The sequence below is a fragment of the Bufo gargarizans genome, chromosome 5 (assembly GCF_014858855.1).
Source record: "Bufo gargarizans isolate SCDJY-AF-19 chromosome 5, ASM1485885v1, whole genome shotgun sequence".
In the NCBI taxonomy this organism is placed as follows: Eukaryota; Metazoa; Chordata; class Amphibia; order Anura; family Bufonidae; genus Bufo; species Bufo gargarizans.
In genome coordinates this window covers 479,298,457-479,314,681 of record NC_058084.1, presented here as the reverse complement: position 1 = coordinate 479,314,681, position 16,225 = coordinate 479,298,457, and positions in this window count along the sequence as shown.

Sequence of the window (16,225 nt, the reverse complement as noted above, 5' to 3'; positions counted from 1 at the left end):
TGGCCTCCAAAGTCACCGGACCTGAACCCAATCGAGATGGTTTGGGGTGAGCTGGACCGCAGAGTGAAGGCAAAAGGGCCAACAAGTGCTAAGCATCTCTGGGAACTCCTTCAAGACTGTTGGAAGACCATTTCAGGTGACTACCTCTTGAAGCTCATCAAGAGAATGCCAAGAGTGTGCAAAGCAGTAATCAAAGCAAAAGGTGGCTACTTTGAAGAACCTAGAATATGACATATTTTCAGTTGTTTCACACTTTTTTGTTATGTATATAATTCCACATGTGTTAATTCATAGTTTTGATGCCTTCAGTGTGAATTTACAATTTTCATAGTCATGAAAATAAAGAAAACTCTTTGAATGAGAAGGTGTGTCCAAACTTTTGGTCTGTACTGTACCTCCCACCTTTGTGCTACCCTGAGGGAGTGAACACATGCCATACAGTGTACCCCGGACAGGGCATCCGCGTTTCCCTGCAACCGGCCTGCCCTGTGTTCTATGGAGAACTTAAAGTTTTCTAAGGACAGGAACCACCTGGTGACCCAGGCATTTCTCTCTTTGGCCTGGCTTATTCACTTGAGAGGGGAGTGGTCAGTCACCTGGCCGAATGTTCTCCCCAACAAATAATAGCAGAGAGACTCGAGTGCCCACTTGACAGCCAGGCACTCTCTCTCCACTATACTGTACCTGGTCTCGGCTGGGATGAGGTTGCGGCTTAGGAAGACAACGGGATGCTCCTACCCGTTGACTTCCTGAGACAGTACAGCACCGAGGCCTACTTAGGAGAGGTCTGTCTGTACTATGAATTCCCGCTTGAAGTCGGGCGTCACCAAAAACGGGGACCCACACAGGGCTGACTTCAAAGCGGAGAAAGCCTCTTCCGCCCGGTCATTTCAGTGAACTATCACTGACTTGCATCCCTTCAATAACCCTGTCAATGGCGCGGCTACAGTAGCAAAGTGGGGGACAAACCTCATGTAATAGCCTATCATTCCTAGGAATTACTTTACTTTAGTGGTGACAGGTCGGGGCCAATTTCTTATCGCCTCTATTCTGTTTACTTGGGGTTTGATCACTCCGCGCCCAATGACATACCCCAGGTATTTTGTCTCCTCTAACCCTATCACGCATTTTTTTGGGTTAGCGGTTAGTCCAGCTTTTCGAAGGGAGTCTACTACAGCCTATTCTTTGGGCAGGTGACTTTCCCAGTCAGTTCTGTGGATGACAATATCGTCCAGGTAAGCCGAAGCGTACCAACAATGTGGTCGCAGCACAATGTCCATTAGCCTTTGTAAAGTGGCGGGGTCGCCATGCAGACCAAAGGGTAACACCTTATACTGGTAAAGCCCCTCCTGTGTAATGAAGGTCGTTTTCTCTTTGGCAGCCTCCGTTAAGGGTACCTACCAGTACCCTTTGGTGAGGTCCAAAACAGAAAAATACCGGGCTTGTCCTAACCTCTCAATTAGCTTGTCTACCCGGAACATGGGATACGCATCGAACTTGGAGATTTAGTTTAGTTTCCGGAATATGTTACAGAATCGTAATGACCCGTCCGACTTTGGTATTGAGACTATAGGACTGTCCCACTCACTTTTGGACTCCTCAATGATGTCTAGTTGCAGCATTAGCTGCACTTCCTCCTCAGGCTCAGTGATAATGTCATGCTGGATTATGGAAGTGCGTCCAGGGAGGTCCGAGAACACGTCTGTGTTCCTGCTAACGAACTCCCTGGCCTCCTGAGTCTGTTTAAAGAAGAGGCTGTCAGCAATCTTCACTGTGGCAACCGCTTCCCTTGAATCAGACTGAGGGGTCGGAACCTCTCCTCCTAGAAAACTCGCCCGCGGGCTGTGGTTAGTACTGGTCTCCCTATCTTTCCAAGGTATGAGCAAATTCGCATGGTACACCTGCTCCGGCTTCCGCCGCCCTGGCTGGTGTACCTTATAGTTTAGTTCTCCAACCTTTTTGAGTACTTCGTAGGGTCCCTGCCACCTAGCCAGTAACCTACTGTCGGTACCAGAACCAAAACCCGATCTCCCGGGTTAAAGATCCGGACCCGAGCCTGTCGATTATACACCCGACTTTGCGCTCGCTAAGTTGCCTCCATATGTTCCTTTACCAGCTGTGGCGTTTCGAAAGTCAGCTATATACAATCACGCACCTGTGTAGAGCAACCTCTATGCGCACGGGAGTGACTTGTTGAATTTGACTTTCTACACTTACAGCTTACGCATCAGACACCCAGGCGTTAATCAAGTAGCCTTTTAATCCGGAGATGTTGCAGGGTAATCCAGACGGTAAAAGAATTTTGCCAACAATAACTCCTAACTCAGAAGATGGATACTGCTACTCAGAAAGCTGAGCACACTATGAGCAAGGCATCACTGGGAAAACAGGGAGTGGCTAGGCTAAACTAACTAGAAGCCTGAAAACAGTGGGGAGGGGAGCATACCAATACACAATTCAAGATACTGGAACAGAACACCAGTGGCAACACGGTTTCCATACATTCCTGCATCTGGGTAACATATTCAATAACGCTTTTTATATGATGTGGGTTGTTGCTCCCATGCCTCTTTGGCTATATACAACAGACCACGTGGATGTCTGACGTATAGTAGTTCGAAGGGCAAGAACCCAGTAGAGGCCTGGGGCACTTCTCGCACTGCGAACATAAGATAGGGCAGAAGGAGGTTCCAGTCCTTTCCATCCTTAGACACTACTCGTTTTAACATGGTTTTTAACGTTTTAATAAACCTTTCTACTAGGCCGTCAGTTTGCGTGTGATCGACGGACATCCGTATCTGCTTGATGTTCAGCAACTTACCGAGTTCATGCATAAACTTTTACACAAAAGGGGTCCCCTGGTCAGTCAGAACCTCTTTAGGTAGCCCTGCTCTGGAGAACATCTCCATTAACTCCTTTGCTATGAGTTTGGCTGATGTATGTCGCAGTGGCACCGCCTCCGGGTACCAAGTGGCATAGTCTAGGACTATCAAGATATGTTGGTGCCCTCTAGTGGACTTCAGTACTGGGCCTACGAGATCAATAGCGATTCTTTCAAATGGAGTCTCGATAATCAGGAGAGGTACTAAGGGACTGCAGAACAGGTGCTGGGGGCTAGTTGTTTGGCAGGTGGGGCAAGACTTACTGTACAAAATTCATCCACCTCTCTAAACACACTGGGCCAGTAAAACCATTGTAGTATCCGGTCCTGTGTCTTCTGCAGTCCCAGGTGACCCCCGAGAGCATGTTGGTGGGCTAACTCTAACACAAGTTTTCGATAAGCCTGGGGCACCACCAACTGTTCAATGGGTTCACCCCTGCAGCTGGTTTACCCGATATAGCACAAAACGGGGGAACAGCGACTTGGCCCCAGGTTGTTGGGGTACTCCATCAACTATTACCACATTCTCCCAAGCCCGGGATAGGGTTGGGTCTTGGCTTTGGGCTGTACCTAAAATCTCCCCGGAGATGTTGAGGTCTGCCAACTCAGGTCCCGGTGGCAAATCCCTCACGTCTCCCACCATTACCCTATGCAGGGTTGTCTCCCCCTCTTCCACCAAGGTTGCGGTCACCCCTACTGCTGGCCCTTTGGCCTGAGGTTCCCAGGGTTCTGGCCGTCCTCCTGAACAAGGCCAATCTCCTGGCCTTACCCCTGACTCAGGGGTACCAGTCACTCTCACAACTGGCCATGGGGCTGGGAAACCCGGAAAGTCTCTCCCTATTATGAGTTTGTAGTGAAAGTTTGCGGCGACTGCCACTTCGTGGGTCCATCTGCCGGCTACCGTGGTTAGAGTCACCAGCGCTGTGGGGTAGTCTTTTAAGTCTCCGTGAATGCACATCACCCCAACTTTCCAGCCAATATACTCAGCGGACCGCACTAGGGTAGCCCTTACTAGGGTCACCAAGCTCTCTGAGTCTAGCAGCGCCTCAACTTGAGTGTCTCCCACTTCCACCTGGCACAAGTGGTCTAGAGCCTTCGGGGTACCTGTGGCACAGAGTTTAATAGCATACAGTGACTGACAGTAACCACATTTAGCGTCCATGGGCTCAACCCAATGCGGACACTCTGCCCTTATATGGCCAGGTTCCTGACACCGCCAGCAGATTACCTGGGTCTGGCCCATAGTGTGAACCTCCTAGGTGGGTTTCACTGGCTCATATCGTTGGGCCTGGGGTGGGGAATTCTGGGGTATACCTGCCCCCCTCCCGAAAGGGACCCCTTAAGATTCTTAGTGGCCTCATAGGGTTCCACCAGGTCCACCAGGCAGAACCCTCCAGAATATGTCAGCCAATAGTCTATCCAGCATAGCTGTGGGACTCAGCACATCAGGCTGTTGCCACTTTTTCAAGAGGTAGAGTGAGTCATAATACTGGGGTTTCGTGGGCTCAGCCGGCTTAAACCCCCACTGATGTTCCCCCTGGGCCTGGACCAAGACATTTACCCCCATTCTTGCCAAAATCTCATCCTTTACCTTTGGGTAGTCGGCCACTTGATCGTCTGGCAAGCCGAAATATATGCGCTGGAAAGCGGATGCTAGGAAAGGAGCGCTGACCTCAACCTGCTGGTCTTGGGGCACCTTTTCCCTAGTGCTCACTTTCTGGTACATTGCCAGGTAGGTTTCGATGCTGTCTGCGGGTGTCATCTTAGGGATCACTGCACGGACTGCTTTCTGGGCATCGTGGACGCTTGGGTTGCTCCTGCTGTCTGCAAAGCCATCACGTGTTGTAGCAACAACTGGTTGGTCTCTTGCTGTTGCTTATTAGCCTCCCGTTGGTGCAGTTTGGTCTCTCACTGCTGTAGATTAGCTTACACGAGGGTCTTCACAACAGCCTCCATTTTGTCGTTAGGTACGGGTGGGGATTTACTCTGGCAGTTAGAATTAGCGGGTGCAGCACAGAGGCAAAGTACAAGTTCTTGGTTAAAAACATCAGTGTTTATTCACACGTGAAAGCAAAACAAAAACGCAAATTGCTTGGTGATCGTTCACACACAAGCCCTCAGATCGCAGCACACAGACCTCCTGAGCTCCACTGTCAGACGGAGGTAATCCTCCCTACCTGGCATTGCTGGCTGGTTTTTATGCCTGGCAAAACCCAGCCTGGAACATGGGGAGTAGTCACCCACCCAGCACTTTGAGTACTCCCAGTAAGAGCAGTCCCGGACCAGCTATTACAGCTATACTAAGTATTATGGTGTCAAACAGCAACTGCTGCTGACTCATAAAAAACGGCTCTTACTCCATCGAGGCCAGGAACTTCTGTGACACGTACCTATCATCCACGATGATTCCTTGTACCTTCTTACAAAAGATAGATAGATAGATTCCACTTAGAATTTTCCAAACACCTCCTCCAGGTCCACAGGAGCACCTCTAATGAAGCCTGTCGAGCAGAACTGTGCAGATTCCCACTTTACCTTGCTGTCCAGAAGAGGGCGCTATCATTCAGAGCCCATCTGCAAAGCAGCAGTCCCAGCCTCTACCATCAAAAAACCCTTGCTGCACCAAGAAGCACAAAAAACACAAAGCACCCTGCAACAAGTCACCCAAACCTATCCTGACCAAGCCACCAACCAATACAGCCTAACAAAAGGAGAAATCCAGAGGACGATACCCCAGGACCAAGAGGAGTACAGTATATCAGCACCTGGAGGAACGACATATGAACATCACAGAAGCTGACAGTATACCAGGGCCTGCAGAGGAAGTACAAACTGTCCCAACCCCAGAGACCGACAGATCCTGAGCCACTGCAGTGCAGACTGAGCACCCACATCCTGATCATCGAATTTGATCTCTGCCCAGACTTCACCTCCACGGAGTAGGAAGAGAGAATGTCCATACTGCTGGGGAAAGAGGAGAACACAGCGGCCATAGCAGCACAATATATTACTGCCTGCCATGGACTGAGAGGAGCCTGATATACCATGGACTCCTATATGCCCAACCTGGATGTGTCCCTATCCCCATCCCCCAAACATACCCTACACCCCTAGCATGGATGTGTCCCCATTACTGTTGATCGAACACCAAAGTGCTCGGGTGCTCGGGCCGACCACCTCGGGATGCTCAGGTGCTCTACCAAGTCAATGAGTGGATGAGTGAATGGAAGTCAATGAGTGAACCTGAGCATTAAACCAGGCACCCCCTGCTCTGAAGAGGGGAGGGTGTCTGGTTCACATGAAAAGGTCAGAAATTGATGGACACACCATTAAAGTGGTTCGGGAACAGCATAGGTGGATGTCTGGATGCACCAGGTCGCTGCTGGGAATGAAGTTGTCCGAGTAGTACGCCACTTTTACAGAATAACAATAATGCGCACAAAACCAAAGATAACATTGATTTTTGAGTAAAAATTGTTAGGAAAACATTCTTTCCTCTATATTTACTTGTATATAAAGTGCAAGTGATGCCAAAAATTACAAGGAAGAGGCACTCTGATACAACCTGTATATCACATAAAGGAGGGCCTCATTCACATTGTGGTACAATTGTTCAGGTAGTGGGACTCCTACACTCATAAAGTCTATGCACTAAGTGAAAGGGCTGCCAAAAATTACAAGGAACTGGCACTACAATACACCCTTTATAACACATAAAGGAGGGCATCATACACCCTTGAAAAAGAATGATTGATGGCCTGCTGGTGACCCTCTAAACAATTACAGTCAGGTCCATAAATATTGGGACATGGACACAATTCTAACATTTTTGGCTCTATACATCACCACAATGGATTTGAAATGAAACAAACAAGACTGTCAGCTGTAATTTGAGGGCATTTACATCCAAATCAGGTGAACGGTGTAGGAATTACAGCAGTTTGCATCTGTGCCTCCCACTTGTTAAGGGATCAAAAGTAATGGGACAGAATAATAATCATAAATCAAACTTTCCCTTTTTAATACTTGGTTGCAAATCCTTTGCAGTTAATTACAGCCTGAAGTCTGGAACGCATAGACATCACCAGACGCTGGTCTCATCCCTGGTGATGCTCTGCCAGGCCTCTACTGCAACTGTCTTCAGTTCCTGCTTGTTCTTGGGGCATATACATGACTGTATATGCGAGGGACTGCAGGTGAGCTGACCCTGTAAAAGATTGTAGTTGAGGGTCTACAGAAGAGCTGACCCTGTAAAACATTATATACAAGGGTCTGCAGGTGAGCTGACCCCCTAAAAAATTATATGCGATGGCCTGCAGGTGAGCTGACCCTGTAAAAGATTTTAGCTGAGGGCCTGCAGGTGAGCTGACCCTGTGAAAGATTGTAGGTGAGGGCCTGCAGCTGAGATGACCCCGTAAAATATTGTAGGTGAGGGCCTGTAGGTAAGTTGACCCTTTAAAACATTATATGTGTGAGGGCCTGCAGGTGAGCTAACCCTGTAAAATATTATATGCGAGGGCCTGCAGGTGAGCTGACCCTCTAAAAAAGGATATGCGAGGGCCTGAAGGTAAGCTGACCCTGTAAAAGATTGTAGGTGAGGGCTTACTGGTGAGCTGACCCTCTAAAAAATTATATGCGAGGGCCTGCAGGTGAGCTGACCCTGTAAAACATTATACAGACGTGGACAAAATTGTTGGTACCCTTTGGTCAATGAAAGAAAAAGTCACAATGGTCACAGAAATAACTTTAATCTGACAAAAGTAATAATAAATTAAAATTCTATAAATGTTAACCAATGAAAGTCAGACATTGTTTTTCAACCATGCTTCAACAGAATTATGTAAAAAAATAAACTCATGAAACAGGCATGGACAAAAATGATGGTACCCCTAGAAAACACAGAACATAATGTGACCAAAGGGACATGTTAATTCAAGGTGTGTCCACTAATTAGCATCACAGGTGTCTACAACCTTGTAATCAGCCATTGGGCCTATATATATGGCTCCAGGTAATCACTGTGTTGTTTGGTGATATGGTGTGTACCACACTCGACATGGACCAGAGGAAGCAAAGGAAAGAGCTGTCTCAAGAGATCAGAAAGAAAATTATAGACAAGCATGTTAAAGGTAAAGGCTATAAGACCATCTCCAAGCAACTAGATGTTCCTGTGAGTACAGTTGCACATATTATTCATAAGTTTAAGATCCATGGGACTGTAGCCAACCTCCCTGGACGTGGCCGCAGGAGGAAAATTGATGACAAATCTAAGAGACGGATAATCCGAATGGTAACAAAAGAGCCTAGAAAGACTTCTAAAGAGATTCAAGGTGAACTTCATGCTCAAGGAACATCAGTGTCAGATCGCACCATCCGTCGTTGTTTGAGCCAAAGTGGACTACATGGGAGACGACCAAGGAGGACACCATTGTTGAAAACGAATCATAAAAAAGCAAGACTGGAATATGCCAAACTACATGTTGAGAATTAAAGGGGCAGTAACATTCTAAAATATTCAAGTTTTAATGGTACAACTAAAAGACACATGAAACCCCTTACAAACAGAAACAGACAAACACGCGTGGGACCCCACTGACACATGAGCCGCCGAAATAGGCGGATTACGGCAGATGAGGCCCCTCGGGCTGACCCTTATTGACGTAGAGTGAGCCCCCAAGGGTCAAGGGGACACTTGGTGGTGAGAATAAACAATTGTCCTGTGATCCGGGATAGGGACACCAGGACAATGCCTAATAATGGTAAGAAGACAAAGGGTGGATCTTACCGGAGCCAGGTTGGTAGGCGCGTTTATTCGGCAAGTTCAGGAGGTCACCGGAAAAGGTGGTCCTTTCTCAGCGCCTTGAGGTGGTGTCCTTTGGGAAAGGGTTGTCTAGGATAGGGTCATGTGTTTGTGGAGTACTGCAGGGAGTAGATCTATCCCTGTTGCACCCTACTTGGCCTAATATGACCCTGACAACCTAACACGGGATCCGTGCCCCGCAAGGGGTGGTCCCGTCCGGAACCTCGCCCTGGTCTAAGGTCCCTGTAAGACCCTGCCGGGGTGATGAGGGGGACACCTAGTAAAGAGTCTTACAGGGACCTTAGACCAGGGCGAGGTTCCGGACGGGACCACCCCTTGCGGGGCACGGATCCCGTGTTAGGTTGTCAGGGTCATATTAGGCCAAGTAGGGTGCAACAGGGATAGATCTACTCCCTGCAGTACTCCACAAACACATGACCCTATCCTAGACAACCCTTTCCCAAAGGACACCACCTCAAGGCGCTGAGAAAGGACCACCTTTTCCGGTGACCTCCTGAACTTGCCGAATAAACGCGCCTACCAACCTGGCTCCGGTAAGATCCACCCTTTGTCTTCTTACCATTATTAGGCATTGTCCTGGTGTCCCTATCCCGGATCACAGGACAATTGTTTATTCTCACCACCAAGTGTCCCCTTGACCCTTGGGGGCTCACTCTACGTCAATAAGGGTCAGCCCGAGGGGCCTCATCTGCCGTAATCCGCCTATTTCGGCGGCTCATGTGTCAGTGGGGTCCCACGCGTGTTTGTCTGTTTCTGTTTGTAAGGGGTTTCATGTGTCTTTTAGTTGTACCATTAAAACTTGAATATTTTAGAATGTTACTGCCCCTTTAATTCTCAAATAATACGTTTTTCAGCAGTATCCAGGTGAGAGGTGCGTAAGCACCTTTCTCCCTTGAAGGGACAACCCTTCCCCCCTTTTTGCATTTTTCAAACTACATGTTGACAAGCCACAAAGCTTCTGGGAGAATGTCCTGTGGACAGATGAGACAAAAATCGAAGTTTTTGCCAAGGCACATCAGCTGTATGTTCACAGACGAAAAAATGAAGCATATCAAGAAAAGAACACTGTCCCTACTGTGAAACATGGAGGAGGCTCTGTTATGTTCTGGGGCTGCTTTGCTGCGTCTGGCACAGGGTGTCTTGAATCTGTGCAGGGTACAATGAAATCTCAAGACTATCAAGGAATTCTAGAGAGAAATGTACTAGCCAGTGTCAGAAAGCTTGGTCTCAGTCGCAGGTCATGGGTCTTGCAACAGGACAATGACCCAAAACACACCGCTAAAAACACCCAAGAATGGCTAAGAGGAAAAAATTGGACTATTCTAAAGTGGCCTTCTATGAGCCCTGACCTCAATCCTATTGAGCATCTTTGGAAGGAGCTGAAACATGCAGTCTGGAAAAGGCACCCTTCAAACCGGACACAACTGGAGCAGTTTGCTCATGAGGAGTGGGCCAAAATACCTGCTGAGAGGTGCAGATGTCTCATTGACAGTTACAGGAAGCGTTTGATTGCAGTGATTGCCTCAAAAGGTTGCGCAACAAAATATTAAGTTAGGGGTACCATCATTTTTGTCCATGCCTGTTTCATGAGTTTATTTTTTTACATAATTCTGTTGAAGCATGGTTGAAAAACAATGTCTGACTTTCATTGGTTAACATTTATAGAATTTTAATTTATTATTACTTTTGTCAGATTAAAGTTATTTCTGTGACCATTGTGACTTTTTCTTTCATTGACCAAAGGGTACCAACAATTTTGTCCACGTCTGTATGTGAGGGCATTATATGCAACGAATAAGCATGTTGATATGATGGAAGAGGAGGATGAGAAAAGGAAGATTCAACCATATACCCTTGGTAGTGGAAGGGGTGCATTCAGTACATTATAAACAACACATATAAAGTACCTTTATGTTCAGCCGCTTTCCTCTGGTGGAGTCAAGAAGTCATGGTCAATCCAGGCCTTGTTCATTTTTATGGGAGTCAACCTGTCAGCATTTTCAGTTGACAGGCGGATACGCTTATCTGTTATAATGCCACCAGCAACACTAAATATACCATCATATTGATACATTGCAAGGCTTCATTCAAACACCACCTGCAGTAGGAGGTCATGTGACTGCCTTTCTGGCACCCGGCCAACATTGTAAGCTACTAAAAAACTGAACTGGTGGCAGAGCAGGCCAGCACCTCCAAAACGTAGAGCGCCAGTTCGTGCCACGTGTCCAGCTTGGACACCCAGTAGTTGTAAGGCTCTGAGGGATCATTGCACTCCTTCACATCTAGGCCGCACATCAGGGTGAGGGAGCTGGCAGGGTGTTATGAAACTGTCCCAGGCTTTGGAGAGTGTTGCTGTCATGCCCTGCTCAGACTATGTGCGGAGGTCTGCCAGATTAGCAGCACGTGTCTAGTTTTTGTTTTGTTTTCGAGTCGTGCTAGATCTGCCTCCCTTCAGGTGCACTGGGTGGGGTCATTGGTTTAAATTACTCCCCCTCCCAGTGTTCTGTGCGGGTTATAGCTTCTGTCTGGCTTTGGAAGCAAGGAAGGAAGGATTGGCTGTTCCTGCTCAGATAAGATAAGTTGGTTTCTGATTTCTTGTGGTTTGCTGTCTAGGCTGTTTGAGTGACGTCTGTCCCCTCCAGGTTCTGAGGGAGCAGACTGCCCCTATTTCCCTTTCACCATCTCAGGGATTCTAGGATATTTTCAGCCCAGGCACGAGGACACATTATTCCAACCTTCAGGGTCTGAATGTGGGCATAGCAGTATAGGGAGAGCTGTTAGGGATTTGCTAGGAGGTGACCTTATCCCCAGCTTCTCGCCTAGAAACTTGTTGTTTATTTATCTGTGTATCTTATATCCTGTCTGCCGTGACATTATAACCCGCCAATACTTTGACTGCCATTGCTCAGCGGTTTTGTGATGGCGTCAATTGATGCGCTAGTTGACCGCATGCAGGGATTATTTCTAGAGGTTGCGGATCTGCGTAGTTCGGTCACACAGTGTCAGAATGCTCTGGCATCAGGTGCAGGTCAAATTTGTGGGGAGCCTAAAGTCGCTCTTCCTGATAGATTTGCAGGGGGTACGGATGACTTTGTCCGCTTTAAAGAGTCATGCAAGTTGTATTTTCGGCTGCGTCCATCTTCGTCAGGTGATGAAAGTCAGAGGGTTGGTATAATCATTTCTCTGCTTAACAGGGACGCGCAATCCTGGGCCTTTTTCTCTGCCGCCCGGTTCTCGGGCCCTCCGGTCGGTGGAAGAATTTTTCAAAGCCCTGGGATTAATTTACGATGATCCAGATCGGGTCTCCATGGCGGAATCTAAATTGCATAATTTATTACAGGGTGAACGTACTGCAGAGGTTTACTGCGTTGAGTTTAGGAGATGGGCTACCGAATCAGAGTGGAATGACCCCACGTTACGTAGTCAGTTTTGTCAGTGGTTATCTGAGAAATTGAAAGATGCCCTTGCTTTTCATGAGTACCCAGATTCTTTGGAGAATGCTATGTCTTTGGCAGTACGGTTAGATAGACGTATTAGAGAGAGGTGTAAGGTTCCTCTGCGCAAGGGATCCCTTCTGAGAGTGGTTTCGTCTCAACTGCTTCCCAGGGTGATGTTACAGGTAACTCTGGGGTAGGGGAGGAACCCATGCAGCTGGGTCAGGTATCTTTCTGTTCTGGTAGTAGAGACTTTAGGAAATTGCATAAACTATGTTACTACTGTGGGAAAAGTGGTCATTTTGTTTTTGCTTGTCCTTTTGTTAAACCGCATGTTGATGAGAAAAAGAAAAAAAAAACCTTCCTGACTCTTGGTTGCGTGAATGGAGTGGTGAAGCAAGCAGGTATGCAAGCTCCCTGTAATACTAGTTTTCTCCTTCCAGCTATGGTGGCGCTATACTCAAGAATTTATTTTGTTGAAGTATTCATTGACTGTGGTGCTGGGGTAAACTTTTTTGACTTTCTTTTTCTTCAAAATCTGGGCCTAAGTACTTGCACTTTAGAAAGAGAGACTCCGTTTTTTGCAATTGATTCTTCCCCTCTTTCTCAAAGGAGTCTCACTCATATTGCTCATGGTATTCAGTTAAGGGTGGGTGATTCACATGTTTAGATTATGTCTTGTTTTGTTATGAAGGATTTGCCCGCTCCTATAGTCTTAGGGTTACCGTGGTTGACAAAACATAACCCAATTATAGATTGGCAAGCAAGACAAATCATTGGTTGGAGTGAATTTTGTTCGGATAATTGTCTTGGCACATCTATCTCTGGTGTGTCCACTACGGCTCTACCTCAGTATCTCTCAGATTTTGCAGATGTCTTTTCGGAGGGTGGGTCTCAGGAATTGCCTCCTCATCGTGACTATGATTGTCCAGTTAATCTCATCCCAGGGGCTAAGTTGCCAAAGTCTCGGCTTTACAATCTTTCTCAATCCGAAAGAGAGGTCATGCGGAAGTATATCGCCGAGAGTTTGGCAAAAGGTCATATTAGGTCATCTAAGTCTCCGGTGGCAGTAGGTTTATTCTTTGTAAAGAAAAAGTATGGATCGCTGAGACCGTGTTTGGATTTCCGGGAGTTGAAGCGTATTACGGTCTGGGATCCGTATCCCCTTCCTTTGATCTCCGACCTTTTTGATCAGATTGTTGAAGCCAAGGTGTTCTCCAAGTTGGATTTGAGAGGGGCCTACAATCTGATCAGAATCAAGGAAGGGGATGAGTGGAAAACGGCCTTCAATACGCATGAGGGTCATTTTGAGAATCTGGTTATGCCTTTTGGGTTGACGAACGCGCCAGCGGTATTTCAGCGATTCGTCAATGACATTTTCCATCATTTGGTGGGGAGGTTCGTGGTGGTTTACTTGGATAACAACTCCTGTTCTGGTCGATGGAAATTTAGAGTTCGAAGGGTTCCCTTCAGTACCTGGTACACTGGAGGGGATACGGCCCTGAGGAAAGGATGTGGGTTCCGGCGCTGAATGTCAGTGCCAGCCGACTGGTGAGGGCTTTTCACAGATCCCACCCGGATAAGGTTGGTCCAGGGTGTCCGGAGGTCATCCGTAGAAGGGGGGGTACTGTCATGCCCTGCTCAGACTATGTGCAGAGGTCTGCCAGATTAGCAGCACGTGTCTAGTTTTTGTTTTGTTTTGGAGTCGTGCTAAATTCGCCTCCCTTCAGGTGCACTGGGTGGGGTCGTTGGTTTAAATTACTCCCCCTCGCAGTGTTCCGTGCGGGTTATAGCTTCTGTCTGGCTTTGGAAGCAAGAAAGGAAGGATTGGCTGTTCCTGCTCAGATAAGATAAGTTGTTTTTTTATTTCTTGTGGTTTGCTGTCTAGTCTGTTTGAGTGACGTCTGTCCCCTCCAGGTTCTGAGGGAGCAGGCTGCCCCTATTCCCCTTTCACCATCTCAGGGATTCTAGGGTATTTTCAGCCCAGGCACGAGGACACATTATTCCCACCTTCAGGGTCTGAATGTGGGCATAGCAGTATAGGGAGAGCTGTTAGGGATTTGCTAGGAGGTGACCTTATCCCCAGCTTCTCGCCTAGAAACTTGTTGTTTATTTATCTGTGTATCTGATATCCTGTCTGCCGTGACAGTTTCCCTGCCTCTGTTGGAACTGCTATGTGTTCCCCTTGTCTCCACTCCTCTGTTGCCCAAGGAACTACGGACTCTGCTGCCAGCGTTGTCTGTAGCAATTTTTCAAGAAGGACCTTCTGGTATTGCACCGTTTTGCTCGTCCACCAGAGGAATGAGAGATGAGAAGTTTTCTTTATAGCGGGGTTCGAGAAGGGTGAGCAACCAGTAATCCGTGTTGTCTAAAATGCGTATAATGCTTGGGTCGCTGGAAAGGCCGCATGACATGAAGTCAGCCATGTGTGCCAGAGTACCACCAGGCAAAACTTCGCTGTTTTCATCGGGAGGATGACTCCCAATCTCCTCATCTTCTTCCTCATCTTCTGCCCACCCACGCAGAACAGATGGAATTAAACTTCCATGGGTACGACCCTTTGTAGCGGAGGCAACCATCTCCTGCTCCTCCTTCTCTTCATTGTCCAATTCGTGCTGAGAAGACTAACGGAGGGTGGTCTGGCTATCACCCTGTGTAACGTCTTCCCCCATTTCCACCTCTTCCACATGTAAAGCGTCGTCCATAATTGTGAGCAGCGAGAGTTTGAGAAGACACAGAAGTGGGATGGTTATGCTGATAAAAGCTTTGATTCCTCAAAGTTTCTTAAAACCTCACAGAGGTCAGACATCTATGCCCACTCCTCACTTGTGAATAGCGGAAGCTGACTGGAAAGGCGACGACCACTACTGCCCTCTGCTGCTCACAAAGCCTGGCCAACATGTGGAACATCGAGTTCCAGAGCGTGCTCATGCCACAGCCGGTGAGCTGGCAAATTCCAGCGCTGATGCAGCGTTGACAGACAGACTGAAGCTGTCGATGATTTGCGGAAATGTGCACACACGCGGGGCACCCTTACCAGTAGCTCAGGCAAATTGGGGTAGGTTTTGAGAAACTGCTGAACCACTAAGTTGAACACGTGGGCTAGGCATGGGATGTGTGTGAGCTTGCCGAGCTCCAAAGCCGCCACCAAGTTACAGCCATTATCAGACACAACCATGCCTGGTTCTAGGTTGAGTGGCGAGAGCCACAGCTCAGTCTGATCTCTTATCCCCTGCCACAGCTCTGCGGCAGTGTGCTGTTTGTCCCATAAGCATATCATCTTCAGCACGGCCTGTTGCCGCTTCCCCACTGCAGTGCTACACTGCTTCCAGCTACTGACTGATGGCTGACTGGTGCTGCATACGGATAATTCGGAGGAGGAAGTGGAGGAGGGGGCGGAGGAGGAGAAGTGGGGGTTGGATCCACTAACGTAGGTGCTGGCGGAAACCCTGATCGATGTAGGGCCTGCAATCCTTGGCGTCGGTAGCACCTGTGCCATCCCAGGGTACGACTCTCTCCCGGCCTCCACAACGTTCACCCAGTGTGCCGTCAGGGAAATGTAGAGTCTCTGGTCAAATGCACTTGTCCATGTGTCCGTGGTTAAGTGGACCTTCCCAGTAACTGCGTTGGTCAGGGCATGGGTGATGTTACGGGACATATGTTGGTGTAAAGCGGGCACGGCACACCTTGAAAAATAGTGGTGGCTTGGGACTGCGTAACGCGGAACGGCCGTCGACATCAGGCTGCAGAAGGCCTCAGTGTCCACAAGCCTAAATGGCAATATTTCTAGGGCCAGTAATTTGGAAAGTTGCGCATTTAGTGCTATGGCCTGTGGGTGGCTGGGTATTTGCACTTGCGTTCAAATGCCTGGGGTAAGGACATTTGTACTCTGCCCTGGTACAGGGAAGTGGATGTGGTCGCTGATGTTGCTTGCGAAGGTCCAGGTGCAGGGTGAGAGGCATCCTGGCCTGCGCCTTCGACAGGGGATTGGCCAGCACGTAACACAGGGGAAGAGGAGGCAGCGGTGTGACCCGCAGACACAGATGGTGGACCCAGGTGTTCGTCCCACTTATTACGGTGCTTGGATGC